Here is a 22,552-nt window from a genome sequence, read left to right as displayed (position 1 = left end):
TCAAACAGAGCTTGGATGGCGTGTACAGGTACAGCTGCCCTTGCAGCTTCAACACGATATCACAGTTCATCAAGAGTAGTGACAGCCGTATTGTGACGAGCCAGTTGCTCGGCCACCATCGACCCGACGTTTTCAATCGGTGCGAGATCTGGAGAATGTGCTGGCCAGGGCAGCAGTCGAACATATTCTGTATCCAGAAAGGCCCGTACGGGACCTGCAACATGCGGTCGTGCATTATCCTGCTGAATTGTAGGGATTCGCAGGGATCGAATGAAGGGTAGAGCCACGGTTCGTAACACATCTGAAATGTAACGTCCACTGTTCAAAGTGCCGTCAATGCGAACAAGAGATGACCGAGACGTGTAACCAATGGCACCCCATCCCGTAACGCCGGGTGATACGCCAGTATGGCGATGACGAATACACTCTTCCAATGTGCGTTCACCGCGATGTCGCCCAACACGAATGTGACCCTCATGATGCTGTAAACAGAACCAGGATTCTCCAAAAAAATGACGTTTTGCCATTCTTGCACCCAGGTTCGTCGTTGAGTACACCATCGCAGGCGCTCCTGTCTGTGATGCAGTGTCAAAGGTAACCGCAGCCACGGTCTCCGAGCTGATAGTCCATGCTGCTGCAAACGTCGTCGAACTGTTCGGGGAGCTGGTTGTCGCCTTGCAAACGACCCCATCTGTTGACTCAGGGATCGAGACGTGGCTGTACGATCCGTTACAGCCATGTGGATAAGATGCCTGTCATCTCGGCTGCTAGTGATACGAGGCCGTTGGGATCCAGCACGGCGTTCCGTATTACCCTCCTAAACACACCGATTCCAAATTCTGCTAACAGTCATTGGATCTCGACCAACGCGAGCAGCAATGTCGCGATACCATAAATCGCAATCGCGATAGGCTACAATCCGACCGTTATCAAAGTCGGAAACGTGATGGTAGGCATTTCTCCTCCTTACACGAGGCATCACAACAACGTTCCACCAGGCAACGCCGGTCAACTGCTGTTTGTGTATGAGAAATCGGTTTGAAACTTTCCTCATGTCAGCACGTTGTAGGTGTCGCCACCAGCGCCAACCTTTTGTGAATGCTCTGAAAAGCTAATCATTTGCATATCACAGTATCTTCTTCCTCTCGGTTAACTTTCGCGTCTGTAGTACGCCATCTTCGTGGTGTAGCAATTTTTATGGCCAGTACTGTATATACCCTTAAATGATGAGAGGTGGTAGTCTATAACGGCCCCAGGAATATTTTAGAATTGGTTATTTTTGATGGCTCAGGTGTTACAAGTTGGGGAGACATAATGTTGCATGGACGTACGGACCTACAAATCTTTGAATTGGCACACTAACCGATTAACATAGTGGTGACACGATTCTTCTTCCCCGTGTGCGTCTTTTCAGAGGTGCGTTGGACACTGACTTAATCTGATGGATGACAATGTGCGTTTGCATTGAACATGACAGTTGGAGGAAATGTGGGAACTGTCGTTCGGCGAAAGGACTGGCCGGCCTGTTCTCCCGACAGGACTGCAAGACACAGTCGTGTGGGACGTCTGAGGATGACTTATTGCCGCACATCCACAAGCACCATAGGCAATCCAGCAGTTATCAACCGCCTGCTAGACGAATGGAACGTCCTACCACAAAAACTCCTTACAATCTTGTGGACGGTGTGGGAGCACGTATCAGAGTGCTCATTACCGCCGTTTTTAATGTCCAGGTGACATGATAAACCGCGCTGACTTAAGTTTAATTATTGTCTTTGATCAAAAGAGACGTCTTTGTTATCCCCATTGCGTATTTCCATTAATTAACTTCTGCACTATTCTGTAGCAGTTCTGTCTATATGTTGTCCAAGGTATAGAGCTATGTTGCTTGGCAACGACACATCATACGGAAGTTACTTTCGTGCTTAAGTTTTGCACATCACTGTATTTACTGCTCGTCCACAGCCTCCCAGACTTAACTCGTGACGAGACCCACACGATCACTGGCTTACACCTGAAAAAGGGTCGGTTGTCGAACTGTAAAACTTAACGCTGTCAGTACCATAATGCCCAATGCATGTCCGTCTGCCTAAGAACTTGCCGGCCGCGGTGGTCTAGCGGTTCAGGCGCTCAGTCCGGAACCGCGCGACTGCTACGGTCGCAGGTTCGAATCCTGCCTCGGGCATGGATGTGTGTGATGTCCTTAGGTTAGTTAGGTTTAAGTAGTTCTAAGTTCTAGGGGGATGATGACCACATATGTTAAGTCCCATAGTGCTCAGAGCCATTTGAACCATTTGAACCTAAGAACTTGTCTGCGGGAGACGATGTCGATTACAAATTCCTGGACTGCTCTAAACTTCTCAAGAGTATTGTATGCTGTAAATTTCATGATCACAATTTTCCCGAATCTAATAGAGTTCTGGAGAACTGTTACTCTTTTCACGTGTACAGATGGACGATCAGATGTGTAGCGCCCTAGATTAGTTTATAGAGAGGGTCCGTCTAGAGTAAAGCACAATTTTTGTTTTCCTTTTTGTTTCCCAGACAAGCTTCGCTGAAGTTTCAGCATCATCAATGTATTTTTATTATCTTTCCGCAAAACAGAAAAAAATATTGTTCATACTTGTAGACACATACAATTGTGTTTTAAGGCAATATTTACATATTTGAAAAACAGTCGAAGTCTTTTGTATACAACTTGTTACACGTGGTATGGCTTTCCTGGATTCTTATGTTTTTTTTTGTTTTTGTTTTTTTGATTCTATTTGTTCTGTTTCACAGTTTGTCACCAGCAACCATACAGAATTTACAGTGGAACAATTATTTACTTCGAAATTTTACGACTGGGTCTGTTATAGCTATGTCTACCGTTAACTAACAACAAGTGGAGGTTTTTAGTGTGTTTGTGTGTTGAAAGTGGGGGGGGGGGGGGGGTTGGGGTGTTTATGCGTTGGTGTTGTCTGATAGTTCTTTGAGGGCAGAGAACAGTATTCCGTTGCAGGGAACTATATATTCATTTATTACTTGTTTTCATTCAATTATATTTGCCTAGAAATCTAGGCAAACGGTGCATCTGAGGCTGTTAATTATTAAAATTCAAATTAATATTTACACAGTTGCTGACAGGGCCGCGAAATGTTGAAGATATTTATATTCAGCAAATGTAGAATTACGGCTGTTACATTTTAATCCTCTTCTGTGTTCTGTATATCTAGTATTAAAATTTTAAAATATCTGCTTACCTCTCCTCAGTAAATTGATTTGCAGTCTTGGTAGGTTTGTTGGTGAATAGCAGATGTTTCGTGTTGGCTGTGTTAGTATTGGTTGCCATTAGATTTATTTGTATTGAGATGTCTATCCTGTAGCCTAATTTTAGCCCTTGTTTTTTAAGCACGTGGCCTGTTTTATAGGCTGCTTTGTTGTTGAAAGTGAGAGTGTACCATCTGCTTGTTCTTATGGTAAACTTAAAACCATAATCATAGCATTCCAAGTCATAAAATTTCGAAGTAAATAACTGTTCTACATTAAGTTCTGTGTGGTTTCAGATGACAAATTGTGAAATAAAACAACTGCTATGAAAATAATAAACAATCCAAGAAAACCACAGCATATAGTGACAAGACATATACACAAAACCTTCTGTTTAACAAATACGTGAAAAGCCATAAAACCTGAAATCTGTATATGTACAAGTTCTATATAAATGTAATAAAAGACCACTGATGAGGCTGAAACGTGCACGAAATAGGTCTGAGAAATAAGAAGAAAAACAAAAATTGTGTTTTGTTCAAGCCGGACCCTGTCCACAAAACCATTTTTGCAAGCAAACACGGACACAAGAGCTTCAACTTCAAGATGATTATAGGGCACTTTGATGGCACTTTCCCGTCGCGCGCTGGTATTACTCGGAGCACTTCTCGCAAAAGAAATAAGTGGAAACAGTTTCCGTTCGACGGCCAGATGTGGACGAGTAGGCGGCGGTGTGTCGCAGCAGGTGATGCCACGGGACTGAAGCGTTTTTAGACGGCTCGTTTCAGCCGCCATCCGGTGCGATGGCCATCGCGATTCCCGAGGCTGCGTTGCGCAGTGCAAACTACTTCCGCCCTCTGTGCGCAGTCTGCGGCGAGCTGCAAGTGACAGTTTACTTGGGAGCTAATTAGAATACTTAGCCTTGTTTCTGAATAATTATAACAGCCTTGCTTGTTTCTGAAGTGCGTGGAGCACCTTGAGCAGCAGAGCCCGTTACCCCTTATGAGCAATGTAGTTCGGATGTTGGGATTGTTGTTGGGAATCGTCTTCAGCCGGTTTATAAACGAATGAAGTACCTAGGTTAAGAAATTCGTGTCCTTCTGACACTGGTGGCCAAGGAATGGAAACACTCTTAAATCGCTAAAATGAGAATGAGCTTTATAAGTATTGGTATCCTACGTCTTATTTTCTCTTGCCATCAGTTTTCTGACTTGTTTGATGTCGACCGACAAAGTTTATTCTCTCTTCGGTACACCCTTATCTCAGTGTAGTACCAATTATTCTGAAAATCTAAAATTATTTATTGGGTACGTTAAAATCTCTGTCTTCCTCATACGTTTTGTTTTCTACGGGATCATTTACAATGCCTATATACGACACCAAGTGCCTAGCACACTTGCTAGAATGGTTACTGCTGCTACAATGGCAGGTTATCAAGATTTATGTGAGTTTTAACGTGGTGTTATAGCCAGCGCACGAGCGATGGGACACAGCATATCCGAGGGAACGATGAAGTGGGGATTTTCGCGTACGACTATTTCACGAGCGTATCGTGAATGTCAGGAATCAGGTACCCGGTGAAACATCAGATCTACGAAATGGCTGCGGCTGGAAACAGATCCTGCACGAACGGGACTAATGACGACTGAACAGAAAGGTTCAAAACCACAGAAGTTCAACCCTTCCGCCGATTGGGTAGATTTCAATGCTGAGCCATCAACAAGTGTCATCATGAGAACCATTCAACGAAACATAATCGATATGGGCTTTCGGAGCCCAAGGCCCGTTCTCGTGCCCTTGATGACTGCGCAACATAAAGCTTTACGACTTGCCTGGGCCCATCAACGCCGATATTGGACTGTTGATGGCTGGAAACATGTTGTCTGGTCGGATGACTCTCGTTTCAGATTGTATCGAGCGAATGAACGTGTACGGATATGGAGACAGCCTCATGAACCCATGGACCATCCATGTCAGCAAGTGACCCTTAAAGCTGGCGGTGGCTCTGGAATGTTGTGGGGCGTGTGCAGTTGGAGTGATATGGGAACCATGACATGTCTGGATCAGACTCTGTCACGTGATACGTACGTAAGCATCCTATCTGATCCCCTGCATCCATTCATGTCCATTGTGCATTCTGACGGAGTTAGGTAATCCCAGCAGGACAATGAGACGGCCTACAAGCACAGAAGTGTTACAGAATATTCTTCTGGGTTTAAACACTTCCGCTGACCACCAAACTTCCCAAACGTGAATATTATTGAGCATATCTGGGATGCCTAGTAAGGCGCTGTTCAGAAGAGATCTCCACCCCCTCGTACTCTTACTGATTTGTGGACAGCACTGCAGGATTCATGGTGTCAGTTCCCTCCAGCACAATATCAGACATTGGCCGAGTCCATGACACGTCGTGTTGCGACACTACACGATATTAGACAGGTGTGTAAGTTTCTTTCGCTCTTTAGTGCAGTATCATGGTAGTCATTCCCTGATTCCTTAACACTTCTTCGGTCGTCCTGGCCCTGTGCAGTATACAGGAAAACAGTATCGAGGCCGTTAAAGACGGATTTTACTAACCAGAGGGTTCAGGTGGCTACTTAGTCCTTGACGGTACTCGATGTTTAGCGACTGAGGTGTGAATGTCGCGTGAAACAGAAAAGTTCGGCAGTGGAGAAGAAATTGTGGAGAGCTGGGTGCCAAAAGTGAAAGTGCACATTAAGATTGTACAATAAAATCAATATGTAAAAACAAGGAAGTACTAGTGTGGAGGGCACTGTGAAGGCAAGGGATAGAAGAAGGAAGTTGTGGAGGTCTGAACTGCAGTATGACAAAGAGGAATGGTGTGTTGGCCACTATAGACGTTTTCGACTAATTTCTACTTACAGGATTACAGCAAGTCCGCTTTTACGCCACAGGCTTGTTCTACGCTCTGTTTGCAGCTTACCTGTAACCAAAAGAAAAAAAAGTGTACATTTTGGTTAGTCAGACAGGAGGAAAAGCATAACTTACATATCTAAAATTGAGTCAGTTGGGACATAAACTCCGCATAATTTGATATGATAAACATGTACACTATGTACATACCAATAATTACCATAAAATTCAGTATTCATCCAGAGATTTTCCATCCAATGTTTGAATCACAACAGCTCTACTAAAAGAGTGTAGCCACAATCTGATCGAAGAAGTAGAGAGGCAGTTCAGATTAGTTTCAATGACTGGAGAGGAGCTGAGGGCACAACACGCAAATTCTTTAATAATAAAGCTAAAAATAGTGAAAAACTGCGTTTATTAATCACCAAACACAGTAATGGATTCGCGTTAGGTAAGTGTGAATGCTGTCAGTATTCACATATTAATAGTTTTGGACAATTGTGAATATGAAGTGCACCGACAGCCATCTATCATTTCTAGTTACACGGAGAATCGCGGCGGACGGCGAAATAGTTCTGGTATTTCATTATAAAGTGCTCTGTGTATCCTTGCTATCTTTTTTACTAACAATTTCATGTTCTGGTTCTTCTGAAAATCAGAAGTGATTTCTGGCGTTCCCCAAGGTAGTGTTATAGTCCCTTTGCTGTTCCTTGTCTATATAAACGACTTGGGAGACAATCTGAGCAGCCGTCTTCGGCTGCTTACAGATGACGATGACGTTTATCGACTATTAAAGTCATCAGAAGATCAAAACAAACTGCAAAACGATTTAGAAAAGATATCTGAATGGTGCGAAAAGTGGCAGTTGAGCCTAAATAACGAAAAGTGGGATGTCTTCCATATGAGTGCTAAAAGTAACTCGTTAGACTTAGGTTACACGATATATCAGTCTAATATAAAAGCCGTAAATTCAACTAAATACTTAGGTATTACAATTACGAACAACTTAAATTGGAAGGAACACATAGAAAATGTTGTGGGGAAGGGTAGCCAAATACTGCGTTTTATTGGCAGGACACCTACTAAGGAGACCGCATACACTACACTTGTCCGTGTTCTTTTAGAATACTGCTGCGTGGTGTGGGATCCTTATCAGATAGGACTGACAGACTACATCGAAAATGTTCAAATAAGAACAGCACGTTTTGTATTATCGCGAAGTATGTGAGAGAGTGTCACAGAAATGATACGGGATTTGGGCTGGACATCCTTAAAAGATAGGCGTTTTTCATTGCGACGGAATCTTCTCACGAAATTCCAATCATCAACTTTCTCCTCCGAATGTGAAAATATTTTGTAGGCACCGACCTACATAAGGAGGAACTATCACCACGATAAAATAAGGGAAATCAGACCTCGTACGGAAAGATATAGGTTTTTGTTCTTTCCGCGCGCTATACGAGATTGTAATGATAGAGAATAGTGAAGGTGGTTTGATGAACCCTCTGCCAGTCACTTAAATTTGATTTGCAGAGTATCCATGTAGATGTAGATGTAGATGTAGATGTAGAAACTGGTATTTAACTGAATAGTTTGTCGATGTAGTGGATCACAAAGTGATTTCAATTTGTCAATAATAGTTATAATTATAATATTGGGTTGGTGCGTAACTACGTACGATTTTGCCACAAGCTTAAGAAACGCTACAGGTGCAGATGACAGAGATTTCAGTCATCAGTGATATATTATCCTTCACTATTTGGAACAGTCTGCCGCCGATGGGATAACTTTTCGATTCCGCGAGTGTTCTTTAGATGAAGAACTCATCGAGGCCTTTTTGGAGCGCCTTTTCATCCAGAAAGGAAGTTCCTTGAGGACTGTTCGGTAGAGAGCGGGAAAGGTGAAAATCTGAGGTCGCAATATCAGGTGAATAAATTGATGTGGAATAACTTCCCAACCAAACTTTTGTACAGTGGTATTTGTCAGTCTAGCACAACGCGGACGTGCGTTATCGTGAGGTAGTGTGACTCCACACTGTCTTCCTGGTCGTTGTTCTTGAACTGCGTCAGCAAGACGTCTCAGTTGTTGATAACAAATGTCACCAGTGTTAGTCACAAGTGTGGGAAACAATTCGTAATACACCACACCGCCGCTGTTCCACCAGACGCATACTATTATATGTTTTACCGATGCCCCCAAGTTATTGTATGGGAAGTAGCTGCTTTGATTTGGCCCAACCATTCCTTTCTTTTCCTTGTGTTAGCATGAAGGCACAATTTCTCGTCACCAGTAACGATACAGGATAGGAATGGTCGGTGTTGTTCACGAGCGAATTGTTGATGAGCAACCAGAGATGCACCTATGGTTAATCGCTGATCCTTGTGATGTTGGCTTCATATAGTAGCCATGCACCCGATTTTTCCACCATCCCTGTTGCATACAAATGTAGCACGAAGATAGCATGATCACAGGTCATTACATTTTACAGTTCTCGAGTACGCTGACGTGGACCATTGTGGATTAACGGGCTTAAACGATTTTCATAAGATCACTAAGATCTTGCTAAACGTGGAGAGTCACTAATGTCTAAAACTATCCTTCTTACAACAAGAAAACCATTTTCTTGCCGTGCTCTGTTCATTGGCATTTTCCCACACACGACGCAACTGTTTGTGTAGGCTGCCACTGCTGTTACCCCTCTGTTGAACTCAAACAGAAGAACAAGTCAGACATGTTCCGATTTCTCTACTTGGCACTCCATTTTCTAGCATCCACAACTCCACGCAATATCTCCAAAAGACGTTACAACAAATAATAAACCAATAGGAACGCGAATTTCTACATATAAAACACTGCACCAACCTAATAAAGTACGATACGTCATCCCTTCCCTCCGTCTCTGGCTGCAACTCCGTCGGCTCTCGCGACAGTCAGACACCTCGATCAAGCAGCTATTAAAGGGAGACATTATAACAGCTTTAGGTACGATATTCCAACTTTACGTAACTACAAATCAGGGAGAAGCTGCAGTTAAATAATTGGAATTGTGTAGAATAGCATTAGGATTAATTAAGTTTTCTACACCTTGACAAACTGCCTATTGGCTTCTGTCTCGGGTTCTTCGGCCGACGTTCATCTAATGATTTTTCTGACGTTTAACAACTTCAGACGAATGCCACGTGTATCTTCTTGACGGCCTCACTTCCCTCGCATACTTCACCTGAGTTGGTATTCTGTCCCCAATGACTTCGACGACGAAGATGGTTCAAATGGCTCTGAGTACTATGGGACTTAACATCTTAGGTCATCAGTCCCCTAGAACTTAGAACTACTTAAACCTAACTAACTTAAGGACATCACACACATCCATGTCCGAGGCTGGATTCGAACCCGCGACCGTAGCGGTCACGCAGTTCCAGCATGAAGCGCCTAGAACCGCTCGGCCACTCCGGCCGGCGACTACGAAGAGACAGTTAGAGACCTTCCAGAGAGGTTTCCACTCTGCAGCGGAGGTGTGCTGATTTAAAACAGAAGAATGGAAGTAAAGTTGTGAGGGCGAGTCGTAAGAGTGGTGCTTGAATTTCCCGGAGTACTACATCACCATCAAAACTTTGTTGTCCGAGGATGCAGACTACTGAGACCGGGGTGGTCTGTACTTTGGAAGCGTTGGAAAATTTGCAGACTGCATACCTCGATTTCCCAAACGCGTATGATATAGTAGAATCTGACTACCCTGAAGTTGCCATTCATAAAATGAGACTTGCTTGGAGACTAGTTTAAACTGTCAGTGTACGAGTAATCAGATTAAAGATAATATTTCAGAGCAGATACCGTTACAGAGAGCCATCCGCTACGGCTGTCATTTGTCGGAGTCCCTCTATGCGATGGCAACGGTACTTCTGCTCCGAAAATTACAGAACACATACTACGAAGGTTGGTTGGCAGCAATGTCTGCGACGTCTCCACATACGTCTACGCTGGCCATCGGGGCTCAGTTTGAAGCGGGACTCGTCATGAAGGCGTTCTACTGTATTAAATGGGATGGGAGTTTCTGGAGATGCCTCGGTTTGCGGTGGGATACCAATCTGACTGTCGTTCACCATACTGCCCGACAACCAGGGGCGATGGTCCAGGACACCATTTTACTTCATAACAGGACCCGCTTGGTTTGCATCCGTTGCGCTAATACGTGGACAGTATTCTACATCCCTTTTTGTTGCCGTTCTTGGCAAGCCATCCTGGGCTCACACTTCAGCAAGATAATACCCTCTGGCACAAGGTTAGAGTCCCAACTGCTTTTCTTTGTGCTTCCCAAATCTTAGACCTTGGCTAACAAGGTTCCCGAATCTCTCCCCAATTGCGAAAGATCCAAGCGTTATGAACAGGGCCCTCCAATCATTTAGGGATTTGGACGATGTAACGCGCCATTTGGACAGAAACTGGCATGAAATCTCTCACGTGGACGTCCAATAACCTTTTAAAAAAATGTGAAGCCGAATAACTGCTTAATAAGGACGTGAGTTGGACCAAAGTGTAACTGACTTGCTCAATTTTTAAAGGTTTCTCTTGCCTTAATAATTCAATTATTCCGAAATTTTAGTCATTTGACTGTCTGGTATATCTATATCACCTCTACAGATTTCCGACCCATTCAGGTACTTGCTTCCGATTGCGTTTCTTTCTGTATTAGTGTAGATCGATCCAGCTTGCTACATTTACAGATATTTCTCCACCTACTAAACAGAAAGAGGCTACATGGACGATGACATATGAGAGCAGCCGTCAACAAAAACGTCAACAATTAATCTAATGCACGTCTAACCATCTTATGGCAATCAAATATCTTCATACAAAATGCTCACAAGTTTGGAGAAATTTCCAGGCCAAGACGTCAACCACACCTAATTGAGCTTTGTAGGTACATGTCATTACAGAAAGCTACCAGTCTCGTATTAATGAAAATAAAATCTTAAAACCACCGCTCAGATTTATGTGAATTCCGTAATGCTGAAGGGAATTAGCACACATATAGCCATGCAAGAAGACGAATGTGCTAAGAAGAAAATCCCACTATCATCACGAGTGGCACCATAAATGTGCTCAACAGCGACTCGGTTTTTCAGTCAGATTGGAAATGTTCCCTTGACGCTAAGCACAGTGTGTTTGTATAGCTTGTCGGTCACGGGAAAACGCTGTAATATAAAATCTCATCTAGAAACCAGATATTGGTGGTAAGTGTACACTTATCTGCATGTAATTCTGGAGAGGGGCTCAAGAACTCAAAAGGAGGATGAAGGGTTCGTATGCTAGCCAATAACTCAATCATCTGCTGGCCTAAGACAGTTGGAAAGCTCACTTAAAATTACGAAGAAAATAGATAATGCAGTTTTGAGACTACTTGAGAGTGCAAATGAGGCAAAGCATTGTTTGCTGTAGTTTCTTATTTTTATTTCTTTCTTCGTGAAGTGACAGCGATATATTTTTCATTTCAAATCTGATTTTATTATTTATACACTTTAATTGACTAAAGTGCTGGATCGATAATTTCTATTGCTCTACGTCTGCCTAACTCACCGGAACGTCTTTGACTTTCATGCTGGCAGGGGTCAGCCGGCGTTTCACAAATTTCAGTAGTTCGGTCACGCTCGTGAAATGAGCCGTGTGCTGTCGTTAGCCGAAATATTAACACCGGTGATGGCTGGAGGCGCTAAATGGGCGTATGATTCCATGTTGAGGCCGAGTGAGAGGGCCCCACTTGGAGCATTTTGTATCTGGGCGATTTCTGTAGCACAGGCGTGGCTGTTAACTCCGAGAACCGCCTTAAGAAGGGCGTTAGCCGAAATGGATCCATTGTGGGCACACGACATCGAGCGCTAAGGAACCGTTACTCCAGGACTATCTCACAGAAAAAATATATTTGGTGAGAACTTTAAGCTAAAACTCTCTCTGTGGACCTCACCAGAAAATTGGTACTGAACATGCACTTATCGCCGTTTGCCATGCTTAATATTTTGTGTATGTCTTACTCAGTTTCATTTACTGTGGGTGATAATATCTTCCTTCTCTCTCTCTCCGGTTATAATAGTAAGGGCTGTATTAAATTGGTTAAATTATTACCCCAGTTGAGCACTTTTTGTAACCACTTTGTTTGCCTTAAGTTGTATGACAACTTCAGAAGTTTCGGTGAAGAACGTGGCTTCTCAAACACTTAACCATAACTGTTTCGTGTTAATCTTCCGTAATCTTCAAATGTTCAAAGTATATAATTAGCATCTTCGGTGTTTTCGTAACTAGATTTTGTTACTTGTTTACCCAGCTGTGTTAACATTCTAAATGCTCATTTTTATTTGTGTTCCTTTCTCTTTGTTATATTTCTGCAATATTTACTGTCCTGACTAATTCATATTAATATTCCAATGCTCCAGTTGACTGGTTTTCTCAGTACCGGTAAGCTACAGGTATCTCGTTGATTTCACAGTAAGATAAAAGTTGCTTAATTTAATTTAATAAAGGCCTTTCATTAGTAATTTTTTTTGAGTAAATGTATACCGATGTTTTTCGAAAAATTGTGTAGTTGTCATCTTGGCGCAAGGACTAAGCTAGCAAAATTTTTGCCCATTTCCTGGAAACAATTATTCCTGGCGCCTTACCACTTACCTCCCTTCTACCTATCAACTTTCACTTACAAAAAAACTTGTTTTCACTTATATTGTTGACGTAAATACCATACACTCATTTTTTGAATGCTCATACAAAATCTTAGCTTAGGCTAAAATTATATATACTACTTCAGTCGCTGCAAGTATCCAGTTTAACTCCTCTAATTTAAATCTGAAAGCAGTTCAAACAACGTATCAGCATTGTACAGAAAAAAGGTTCATCAGTAACCAGTTAAATAAACTATGTTCTTAAAATAAATTCTGTTCTTGTGGATACAAAATATCACTGGTATCATCTCCTTTTTTTGGTTGTAAATAATTTTAAGGATGAGTTGAAAACGTTCAAGCTTGATATCAACATTTATACACTTTGCAATTCGTTGTATTTCTACGCATACATGAATGTGTCAAAAAAATACCGCTATCGGCATAGCACGTGTTCGCAAAAGATGAAAGTAGCCAGCTAGAATCTCAGTCCAATACATAGCTTTGGTCTCCTACAGACTTTCAATTTGAGAGATTCCATTAATTTTGTTAAATAAACACAATTTCCAAATTTTGTATATATGAAATACACTCTGCTTGTCTCTTCCCAAAACATTTTAATAAACTGAGATAGATGCTTACCACGGTTATTTAATTACTAGTGAATGATTACAAGCGAGTTTCTTCTTGATACGCAGATTAACAGCAAACATACTGAAGGTATTCAGTGAAATTCTCATGATTCGTGAGGTTTGCTACCATCTCACATCATCTACTCCAATGCAGATTTCCTCGTAAAATTCTTGTATGGTATCTTCAAGTTTGGGTAGTTACTGCATTCGTATTTCTAAAAAATGCTGTAATACTATTACTGATATTACCTATGTTCGTCTGATCTTAGTCAGGTAGTAACTTGGGAAAATTAAAGGACTTACGCGCGCCAAAATGCAGTAATGCGTAGACATCTGTGGATCTGTGAGTTACCACTTGTTCAAATCTTCACTACCGGTTAAAATGTATCTTCGTTTGGAAGTCATAAATTTAAGCTAGGTGAGCAAAAGCTACGTTTCTTTGGTTTGAGAAAACCAAACAGAGAACACGTTTGGTGATACTGTCTCCGGCAAGCTGCTCGGAGTTTCACTCGCGACGACCTGATTGGCTAATTTGATGAATAGCTCGGAAACGGCGCAAGGCATGTAATTGGTTTTTTACCGACAGCGCAACCTTCCGTTCAGAACCCTCACAAACTTTTCAGTCTGTTTTTGATCATCAGGTACAGTAAAGAGACATTTTCGAGCAGAACGAATTTTTGGCACCGAAATGATATAGCCACCTCTGCTGACACTTGGTTAGGTTCGGGTTCTTTGGAGGAGGAGACCAAACAGCGAGGTCATCGATCTCATCGGATTAGGGAAGGATGGGCTAAGGAAGTCGGCCGTGTGCTTTCAAAGGAACCGTCCTGGCCTTTGCCTGGAGCGATTTACGGAAATCACTGAAAATCTAAATGAGGATGGCCGGAAGCGGGATTGAACCGTCTTCCTCCCGAATGTGAGTCCACTGTGCTAACCTCAGTGTCACCTCGCTCGGTAAGGCTGACACTTTGAAGTCTTACCGGGCTGCGGGATCTTTCTACGCGGTATTTCAGTAGGGGTCCAGAGGCAATTGTCATCATCCCAGGGTGAACCAGAAGGAGCCTGCATATTCCATCTAAAACAAGTGCTGGAGGCAACCTCTGTGTTTGTTAATCTAATCATTGAAGTTCAAATTGTTAGAAACTTTTTTAATCAAGGAATTCACCTTTTCTTCCTCTTCTTATACTGGCCTTCGTGCCTGCGCAGTTAAACTGAATTTCATTTTAGTTACATAAACCTAAATTAATGTTATTTCAAGCCACTGCGACAAAGATTTGTGTGTCCGTTGTGCCTGGACTGTTAAATTCGACTTTATTTATGGTAAATAAACTAAAACTAAACTGTTTCTATTCAGTGCGCTGTACCTTAGAATTATTATTTTGTGTTCTTCTTTCTAATGTTGCTAAGAATAACCAAAGTATTAAACTAGCCCCTCCATTACCCCTATGCTCTAGTACAAAATAAACAAACTGGACAAAAATAAGCTGGACACAGGAGTAAGAGATACTTCCTGTCCAAGCAAACTCTAAACATGAATATAAAATAGAAATAAGTAGTACAAACGATTGATTTTCAACAGGCTTGTGGTTCGATAACACTAGGGTCCCTCCTATGAACCTTGCAGGAGATTGCAAAAATTTCGAATTAATTAAAGTTCTTGTTGTTGTTGCTGTTGTTGTTGTTGTTGGGATCATCAGTCCCAAGAATGTTTGAATGAGGCTCTCCAAGCTACTCAATCCTGTGTGAGCCTCTTCATCTACGAATAACTACTGCAACCTACAACTTCGTAACTCTGCTTATTGTATTCATCTCTTGGTCTACCTCTACGATTTTTACCTCCCACACTTCTCGTGATACTTTAATGTTTCAGAGTATGTCCTATCAACTCATCTCTTCTTTTGCTCAAGTAGTATCAGAAATTTCTTGCTTCCTCAATTGCATTCAATACTTCCTCATTAGTTATGTGATCGACCTACCTAATGGTCAGCATTCTTTTGTAGCACCACATTATAAAAGCTTCAGTTCTCTTTTTTCTCTAAACTGTTTATTTTCCATGTTTCACTTGCATACCTGGCTAAACTCCAGGCAAATACCTTCAGAAAGTAATTCCTAACTCTTAAATACTGTATATATGAGATGTTAGAAAATTTCTCTTCTTTAGAAATGATTTTTTTGCCATCGCCAGCCTACATTTTATATCCTCAGTTATCTTGCTGCCCAAATAGCAAAACTCATCTACTACTTTTAGTGTCTTATTTCCCAAACTGATTCCCTTAGTAACACCTGATTTAATCCTACCACATTCCAATTATCCTTGTTTTTTATGATCATCTCATATTTTCCTTTCAAGAGATTGTTTGTTTCGTTCAATTGCTCTTCGAAATCCTTTGTTGTCTTGTAGAACTTATAATGTCACCCAGAAATATGAAAATTTTTATTTCTTCTCCCTGAACTTTAATTCATATTTTTCTTTGGTTTCCCTTACTGCTTGTTCAGTGTAAATACTGAATAACATAGTGGACAAGCATAAGCCTGACACACTCCCTTTTGAACCACTGCCTCCTTTCCATGCCCCTCGACTCTTGCAACTGACGTCTGGTTTCTGTACAAGTTGTATACAGCCTTTCGCTACACGTCTTTTGCCCCTACTGCCTATAGAGTAAATTCCAGTCAACATCATCAAAAGCTTTCTCTAAGTCTACAAATTGTATAAACGTAGATTTGCTTTCCCTTAACCTATCTTCTAAGTTAAATCGTACAGTCAATATTGGGTCGCGTGTTCCTGTATTTTTTCCGGAATCCAAACCGATCTTCCCTGAGATGTGGTTCTATCAGTTACACCATTCTTCTGTAAAGAATTCGTATTAATATTTTGCAACAATGACTTTTTAAACTGATAGTTAAGTAACTTTCACACCTGACAGCCACTGTTTTCTTTGAAAATGGAATTGCAGCATTCTTCTTGAAGTCTGACGGTATTTCGTCTTTATTATACGTCTTGCCCACCAGATGGAAGATTTTTGTCATGGCTGCCTCTCCCAAGGCTACAAGTAGTTCTGACAGAATATCGTCTACCCCCGAGGCATTGTTTCGACTTAGAGCTGTCAGAGATTTGTTAAATTCTTATAGCAATATCACATGTCCCATCTCATCGTCATATATGTCCACTTACCTTTCTACAATATTTCTTTCATGTTCCTTGTAGAGGCACTCTATATACTTCTTCCACTTTTCAGTTCTCCCTTCTTTGCTTAGGACTGCTCTACCATCTGAGCTCTTAATACTCGTCTAACTGCTTCTCCTTTCCTCAAAGTCCTCTTTAATTTTGCTGTAGGCGGAATTTATCATTCCCCTATTGAAATACTCTTCAAAATCCTTGGTCTGTAGATATTCCTGTTTAGCAGTTTTGCGCTTCGAGTTATTCTCATTTTTTAAATGTTTGTATTTCCTATCGCCTGCTTCATTTGCTACATTTTAAAATTTGACTTTTCATTCAATAATTCAGTATCTCTTGTTTTATCCTAGGATTTATACTAGGTGTTGCCTTTTTACCTGTGTGATCCTCTGTTTAATTACTATTTCATCTCTTAAGACTACCCACTCATCTTCTGCTGTATTCCTTTCTCTTGTTGTAGTCAATCATTGCTTAATGCTCACTCGAAAGCTCTAAACAACCTCTGGTTCTTTCAACTTATCCAGGTCCCATCTCCTCAATTTGCTGCCTTTTTCCTCTTTGTTGCGTTTTAATCAATAGTCCATAACCAATAAATTGTGATCAAAGTCTACATCTGCCCCAAGAACTGTCTTAAAACTTAAAATCCGGTTCCTAAATCTCTGTTCAACCACTATATAATCAATCTGAATCCTTCTGGTGTCTTCTGGTCCCTTCCAAGTACGCAACCTTCTACTATGGTTCCTAAGTCAATTGTCAGCGACGATTAAATTACGTTCTGTGCAAAGTTCTACCAGGCAGCTTCCTATTCCGTTCCTTCCCCCCCCCCCACCCCCCCACCCCCCACCCCCCAGTCTATCTTGGTTAGGTAATGCTTTTCACTGTGCTGTTCATAGAAGCGTACCTGCATCCCTATTTTCTTATTCAATATTAAACCCCTATTTGACTTTGTATTTATGACACTGTATTCACCTGACCAAAAGTCCTGTTCCTCTTCTACAGAACTTTACTAATACCAACAATAACTAGCTTCAACCTGTCCATTTCCCTTTAGAAATTAAGGGACCGAACATTCCACCTTCCGATACATAGGATGTCAGTTTTGTTTCTCCTGATAATATATACAATATCTAAAGTTAAATTTCTTGAAACAGCTTCCTGTCCCTTCCAAATTACATCAGGAACTAGACTGGGAAACAAAATGTAATCATTATTATTGAACTATATGCTCAAAAACTTATAAGAGAACAGAAAATAAAGGGAAAAAAATGAAAGTTAATAACAGCTTAAAACTGGGTATACGGAATAAAGCAATAAATGATTTGGCTTTTCCATTCAACTGCCAAATAGTAAGTGGAACTTTACACAATGCAAAGAAAACACTAGCCCTTCTGAAAGAGACAAGAGAAAAGGTAAGTGTTCAAATATTGTTTGAAAAGACAGAATACCTGATCAAGGAAACTCATTCACGAATAATTTTAAAAATCGGGTATGGAAACATCAAGAAAATATTCAATTTTAAATATTTGGTTGAATATTTGAAAAAATATTGAACTCATAAAACTGTCATGTCTGTTTGTTTGATCATGTTTATTTGTGAAACTGCTGTACGAATTCTCATGGGGCTTTCACAGGTAACTTGAGCATAGCTTGGCGCAGCATACATGCTTTATTTTATCAAAATCACATCTTGGACAGAAAAATACATTATGATTTCAAGTTCTACCTAAAACCATCGTATTTTTATGTCTGGACATGATAATCTCAGTCCATTATCATGGATAGAGGACATCTGCTGGTTAAGTAAACGTCAATATAAATGAAATTCTCCAACAGCCGGGCAAATTAGATGTTATTTTATTTTATTTTGACGTCTACCAATTTTCGCATTCCACTATGCCACCTTCAGACCCTACATGCATCCCTACAAATAAACGTTATTGACATATAGAACCATATATCACTGGATGTCGTGAATTCAAGCGTTTCACTAGTGCTACATTCGAAGACTTGACAGCAACTGCAGTTAGCAATTGGTATAAAGTCTTCGAATGAAGCACTGAAGTAGGCATGGTGTAATGCCGAAACTGGTAGCCGTGAAAATAAAATAAAATAGCATATCAGTTACACGGGTGTTGGAGAATTTCATTGATATTGACAAGAAAGTGATAATTTCTTTCATGGATTTTTACAGGTAACTTGTTGCACCATATAGGCTTTATTTCATCAACATCAGATCTTATAAAAAGAAGACATTGTAACTGAAAATTTATCCAGACTATTATGCCCCAGGATAGTATGCGCAGCAGACAATGAAATTTCGTACATGTTCTATCTTGGCAGCTCCCAGAAGTCGAAACGCCTATCTCAGTCGCCAATAAACTGTAAACTTGGAGGAAATTAGAGCGAGTTGCAGCGAACACGAAAGCTACATTAATATCATGGAACCCGAGGGATACAGTCATACTACACTCCTGGAAATGGAAAAAAGAACACATTGACACCGGTGTGTCAGACCCACCATACTTGCTCCGGACACTGCGAGAGGGCTGTACAAGCAATGATCACACGCACGGCACAGCAGACACACCAGGAACCGCGGTGTTGGCCGTCGAATGGCGCTAGCTGTTGCTCCTGGGGTATCAGCGAGGACCATTCGCAACCGTCTCCATGAAGCTGGGCTACGGTCCCGCACACCGTTAGGCCGTCTTCCGCTCACGCCCCAACATCGTCCAGCCCGCCTCCAGTGGTGTCGCGACAGGCGTGAATGGAGGGACGAATGGAGACGTGTCGTCTTCAGCGATGAGAGTCGCTTCTGCCTTGGTGCCAATGATGGCCGTATGCGTGTTTGGCGCCGTGCAGGTGAGCGCCACAATCAGGACTGCATACGACCGAGGCACACAGGGCCAACATCCGGCCTCATGGTGTGGGGAGCGATCTCCTACACTGGCCGTACACCACTGGTGATCGTCGAGGGGACACTGAATAGTGCACGGTACATCCAAACCGTCATCGAACCCATCGTTCTACCATTCCTAGACCGGCAAGGGAACTTGCTGTTCCAACAGGACAATGCACGTCCGCATGTATCCCGTGCCACCCAACGTGCTCTAGAAGGTGTAAGTCAACTACCCTGGCCAGCAAGATCTCCGGATCTGTCCCCGATTGAGCATGTTTGGGACTGGATGAAGCGTCGTCTCACGCGGTCTGCACGTCCAGCACGAACGCTGGTCCAACTGAGGCGCCAGGTGGAAATGGCATGGCAAGCCGTTCCACAGGACTACATCCAGCATCTCTACGATCGTCTCCATGGGAGAATAGCAGCCTGCGTTGCTGCGAAAGGTGGATATACACTGTACTAGTGCCGACATTGTGCATGCTCTGTTGCCTGTGTCTATGTGCCTGTGGTTCTGTCAGTGTGATCATGTGATGTATCTGACCCCAGGAATGTGTCAATAATGTTTCCCCTTCCTGGGACAATGAATTCACGGTGTTCTTATTTCAATTTCCAGAGTGTATTAACAATCGGCGTTTCGTAAGGAACGCTGGTACAAGTATTTAGGTGTCGTGGCAGCAGGAAAGAGACTCTGAAAGATGAAGCGGCGAAATTCTGAGTCACTAGATGAGCTGACAGAGTACGAAAAAACCAAGACACATGATGTCATAGTCATACCCGCTGTCACAGACACCACAGAAAGCGTCAACATGAATATTCTACCTTTTCTAACGTGTGTGTGATTGATGAGTTCTCATTGCTGACTGTCCAGTGCATAGTCTTAGCCCTTGTGTCAGCTGCATTTACCCAATGAGAGTGGAGGATACGGAGGTCGACCCTCAGTACACTTAGCTGTCTGCCGTGGTCTAGAGAACCCAAGTCCAGCTGTAAGGACGCTACTGCTGTCAACTGTACTGCCAACTTCTGAAGCCACACAGGCCACCATCACCCAGAAAGTCTGCTGAAACGTGACCTGCGTGACCTCGATCTACCTTAGAGTGGGTGGGCCCTGCTGCTCCTAATCTCGTTCCTGTGGCAGACACCAATGCTGATGGCTCGTGTCTCATAAACAGGGGTCTGAGAGCCGACACTTGCAAGCCAGCGAGTATGTCAAGGGGAAAATGGGCGAAACTCATAAGTTCTAATCTTCGACGTCCATAAGAGCACTCTGGTGATCAATACGCAGAACTGGAGGCCACCAGACACTGCGGTAGATGACTCCCCATGACGTATCAGCCACGATATGATGCTTCAATATGCTGACCTTAGTGCAAGGAGTGCCCTTGCTGACCTACTACTGCTGACAACTCACTGCTCCATAGGTCCCAACTACAGTGCGGATGTATTACTGTCTAATAAATGTGTGATTGCCAATGGCGCCTTCTTGACGCTCTTCAGCGTAACTAGGATCTCACATCCATATCCTCCCATGAATCACTCTTGATGACTGTAGAACTCAACACTAATATTTTGGATTGTATTATAAGCTCTGTATGTTACAGCTTCATGACTAACCCACTTAACTGAGTTCGATGAAATTTGGTACTGAGGTAGCTTGACCCCTGAGAAGAATATAGGCTATTTTGAAAATTGTGTAGTGCAAGGCACTTACTGGTTTGAAGATTACCCGAATTAGGGAAAAATATTTACTTTTTGAAAGAGCTATTTACTCTTCGAAAGAGATATTTACTCTTTGACTTTTCAGCTTTATCATATTGTGAAAAAATTGAATTTTTTGGTAAATTACTATGTGACACGATTCAAAGTAATGAACACCATTCTTACACAATCTTCAGTGTGTTTAACCTATAATTCCACAATATTTGTTGCATAATGTACATGGTTTATAATTTATAGCTACTTCAGTAGCATGATGCGTAGATCACTGCTGCCTATGCCCCTCTGCACAACCTACTTGGCAGTGACGCTGTCAATTTTGACGCATCGTATGTTGGGACAGCTTGGGAGTGGGGAGGCCGTATTGCACATCGTGAGCTATGTGAGGGTTGCTGATGTTATTGATTCATCATGAATCATAGTAAAACTATCGGCACGCGATCCCAACCGCAGGTAAAAGCTATGAAAACACAAAAAAGTGAAGAAGAATCAATCAGAACCATAACCGAAAAAACAACAAACGAAAAGAGCATACATACATGGCAGCAGATATCTGTTAAAACAATTTTTTTCTAAAGATGTTAATCTTATAACTTACAATACAGTCGTAAAACAGGAAGACCACTATAGGTCAGGGACAATGTATTTATCTAGATGAAAAGTGGCATTAGAAGATTTGGAATCTTGTGAAAAACATAATATCTAATCAAGATCAAAGATGAAATTGAATATTCAGACCAAATAAGGAAATACACTGATTCTGTCATAAAATAACAGAAGAAATCAGTATAAGATCTATTACCTTCTACGGAAATGAAGAGAAAATGAAGGAAGACACATTAACAAGGAATAGCCACATATTCTCCCAAAACAAAACAAAAAACAAAAAAAACGGACAATAATAATGGATGGGGAGGTAAGATAAAAAACGACTTTAAAGAAATATAGGTTCAATTGGAGACGTAACCGAGCACAAACAAATTCAGACTAGAAACCAAGCATTACTCGCTTAACTTGCAGCGTCAAACTCGAAGAAAATCCTAAGGTTTTCATTAGTGCCTCCATCATCGAAAACACGTAATTTTACCCGTGTTTCACGCGACAAATTTACCGAAAACTTTTTGTCTGGGTACTCCGTCGCAAAAGACTTCGCAACCATACAACAAATTCAGAGGATTTTAGGAAGATAAAACAAACAGACAGATACTGAAGTCATATGACCAGTTGAGAGGATAAGAGCTCGTTCTGAGAAAATCGAAGGATTTTGGAGAAGGATAAAGAAAAGAGAATTTGTTGTCACGACGTGCTCTCTCAACTGGACTGAAATGATTTTTTTTTAATGTGTAATCAGCACATTGAAATTAAAACA

Source organism: Schistocerca serialis, chromosome 9 (genome assembly GCF_023864345.2).
Source record: "Schistocerca serialis cubense isolate TAMUIC-IGC-003099 chromosome 9, iqSchSeri2.2, whole genome shotgun sequence".
Taxonomy (NCBI): domain Eukaryota; kingdom Metazoa; phylum Arthropoda; class Insecta; order Orthoptera; family Acrididae; genus Schistocerca; species Schistocerca serialis.
The sequence above is the reverse complement of the archived record's forward strand: the minus strand, read 5'-3'. Positions refer to the sequence as shown.